The 3,439-nt window shown below is 42.0% G+C and overlaps 1 protein-coding gene across 4 annotated transcripts in view; it reads right to left on the reverse strand.

Moving 5' to 3' along the window:
* Positions 1-3,439, reverse strand: part of LOC308477450 (uncharacterized protein) — a 119,923-nt gene that overhangs the window by 115,219 nt on the left and 1,265 nt on the right. The gene's annotated exons all lie outside the window — the stretch shown is intronic.

Genomic DNA, 3,439 nt, shown 5'->3' on the forward strand with positions numbered 1-3,439 from the left:
TTCAGCAACACCAGCATTGGAGTTTTCATTTCACAGCAGCAGCACAAGCCCTGGTACTGCAGTGTCCTAGCATGGGAACACTTATCATTAACCACATGACCTCCAGCAGCAGGCACTAACTGATAACTGGGATATTAGGCATCAGGTTGCTGTCCACATAAAAGGCCATTAAGGGATACTGAAAAGTGCCACTACCACCCCATCCCACTTCTCATTTCTCTTCGTTTAAAAATTGACCATTATGACTGCTTCCTATCGCCTATCTTTTGATCAGTTGCAGGGTTAGGGAACTATGCTTTTCAGGTATAGTTCCATGCTTAGTGTAGTGCTTTAAACAGCCTTTGATGATTCATCTTATTAATGGACCTGTTATTAACTGTTCTCTAAATCTTGGCGATAAATTGTTTTATGTAAAGAAGGTTTAGAGATTTGGGGGTGGGTTGGGGGAGGTTTGACTGCCTTTAGTTCTTTTGTTTATTTGTTTATTAAAATTATAGATTGTATTTTTAACATTTTTTTGTTGTAAACTGTTCAGATAATATTTATGGCCAGCTATATAATAATAAGTAGTAGTAGTATATACAACTTTTATTGATGCTATGCTACCTACTAGTTCTCTGCCTAAGAAAGCAATCTTAGTGTAAATTTACATGCTGAAGCCATGTGAACTGCAGTGTGGCAACACCATCAAATTTTTATGTATACAGTGGAACCTCGGGTTGCGGACGTAATCCGTGATGGAGGCACGTCTACAACCCGCAGCGTTTGCATCCTGAAGAGCCGCGTCTGCACAGGCACGACCTGGCACTTCTGCGCATGCGCGAGCAGCGAAACCCAGAAGTAACCCGTTCCGGTACTTTCGGGTTTTCCACAGTCTGCAACCTGAAAACATGTAACCTGAAGAGTCCATAACATGAGGTATGACTGTATTGGAAAAAATAATCTGCTACCAAGCATTTATAAAATTCAAGAAAATATTCCAGGGAATCATCCTTCAAGGCATCCAAGCCATGATCTCATAGAAGCTGCATGGAGAAGTTTCAGGTGACCAGTCAATAGACAAAACTGTTATGCTTAGAGAAAAATGACTGTTTAAGATCCTGAAAGATAAAAGCTAGGAAGAAATCTTAATACAAGCTATCTCAATGTGTGGTTGAGTCAGGCCAGAATGACCAGTAATAGGTTTTGGTAACCTAATCTCTCTCCCACCCCCACCCCACCTCTGTTTTTTGCAGAAAAGCTCTTTGGTAATATGAATGCTGCTTCATCATACAGCTTCATTACTGAGGACAATCAACTTCTATGTTGTATTTACTATACAATTTTTGATATATGGATTGTATGGGGACACTGCATTTGCTATTGAGTAATGGCTTCTTCCACCCGTAATGCCCCATCCTCTTGCCTTAGGGGCCTTCTAAGGGGCCTACCGACAGAAGAATTCTGAGGGAGGTACTGAACCTCTGAGTCTTGGTATAAAAGCAGAGATGGGGATGTTGCTAGGTATCAACACGATCGGCTTTGGGGCTACTTAGCGATGTGAAAGTGTATGAAAAAGTAAATAAATAGCTAGACTATGACTATGTCAGTGCAGTTGGTCATCACTCCATATGCTCCATCACTCCACATTGACACCATGGCTGTCTTCAAGTAAGTTACTCCAGGGTTTTGAAGTGGTCCCACTGATTTTGATGTAGCTATTCAAAAATTACTTGTTTGGATCTTGTTGATATATGTTATAAAGCAGTCTGAGTTGTAATAGTGATGGAAGTGCTTATGCATTATGTGAATGCCATAACTGACCTGCTTCACATGTTTGGCGAGTCTACCAGATCGCTTATAAAAGCACCTCTGCAGCCAGCAAGCTCGTGGTCTGGTTGGAATCACATTGAAGCAATGTTCATAAAAACCAGACTACTGCATAGGATTTGGTTCAGTTCTAGCTCATATGGTGGATTCATATGGTCATCTGGGGCAGGCGCCAATGGTTGCTGACAAGCTCCTAGCTGCTCAGAATCATATGGAGCCATCTTTTGGGGGTGGGGGGTGGAATAAAACCTCCATGATGAGGACTTGTGTTCAGACCTAGTGTCCTGATTTTACATTTGTGCAAGGTGCAAGGTGATTGGTGGGGACAGTGAAAACATCCCAACACTTTCCCTCTTCTGGTTGCTAGTGTACATAGCAATGTCTTCTTCCCCACTCCTTTGAAGAGCTTTTTGTTGGTAGCTCCATGTCTGCGGAATGACCTCCCTACGAAACAGCAGCTCACCCCAAGGATCCTTATTTTATAGGTTGATTATTTTATTGTTTCTGTTAATTCCATAGTATGCTTTTATAGTCTCTTATTTTTGTCCACCACCCTGCAGCCTTTTGTGGTGAAGGACAATAAATAAAACTTGATACCTTGTACCACTGAAAATAGATAATTTGACCTGCTATTTTCACGGTTTTAAGATATGGAACTCTGGAGTATATTTACTTTGAATTCTTCTTGGCCCAAAATATTTCCGCCTCTAGAATGGCTTGGATCCTTAGATGTCTCATGCAATAGAAGTGTTGCCAAATGGGGGAGGGGGAAAAAGGCCAGAGCCTAATGTACAGGCACAGGAAGAGCCTAATACATTTTCTGGCAATCATTGGCGGAGCTGAAAATTCAAGCATCTTTGTAGACTTAACTCTCACAATAAGGAATCAATTACAAACAATTTTGGTCACTAGGCTAAGTGCTCTCAAGTTTTTATGGGGTTTTTTTTAATGATAAACTAGTGTTTTAGCCTTTTGCTCTGTTTAGCTTTTTTAAGTGTCTTTGTGGGCTGGTGTTTTCAATAATTGAAGTGATATCCAAATACTCAGAGGAGACCCATCAAAATCAATGGATTTATGTTACTAAGTCTATTGATTCAACAGGTCTACTTTGAATGCAGCTCATGTTAGATATAACCCTTGGGCTTTATGATAGGGGTGGGGAAGGTCTTGCCCACCATTCAAATGCAGCCCATACTCCTCACCAACTGTATGCCACACCGTGAAGTGATTTTGCCTGGTTGAAATGTTTCCTTGAACTTAGTTAATGCTTCTTGCTTTAAGTGGATTGAAAGGTGGGGGCAGGGGGCACAGAAACCTCTGGGTTTTTCATAGCTGGGATATAGCCTACCGTGCAACTGTAAGAGTTACATTGGCTGGGGCACTCCCCTCTGCCTCTGACCCCCATTCACCACTAGCATGCAACCCCGGGGTGGTGGGGCTCCCTACAGAGGAATGCAGCCCTTGTGCAGAAAAAGGTCCCCTACAACTTTTTTATGGCATGCCCCTCCCTGGTATCAGTACAGATTAAGGTTGGTCCATGGGGTCATGAAGAGTCGGACACGACTAAACGACTAAACAACAATAACAAACAAACAAACATACAAATGAATTGCTGCCGAGGTGCACTCAC

The sequence above is a fragment of the Podarcis pityusensis genome (genome assembly GCF_964106645.2).
Source record: "Podarcis pityusensis genome assembly, chromosome: 5".
In the NCBI taxonomy this organism is placed as follows: Eukaryota; Metazoa; Chordata; class Lepidosauria; order Squamata; family Lacertidae; genus Podarcis; species Podarcis pityusensis.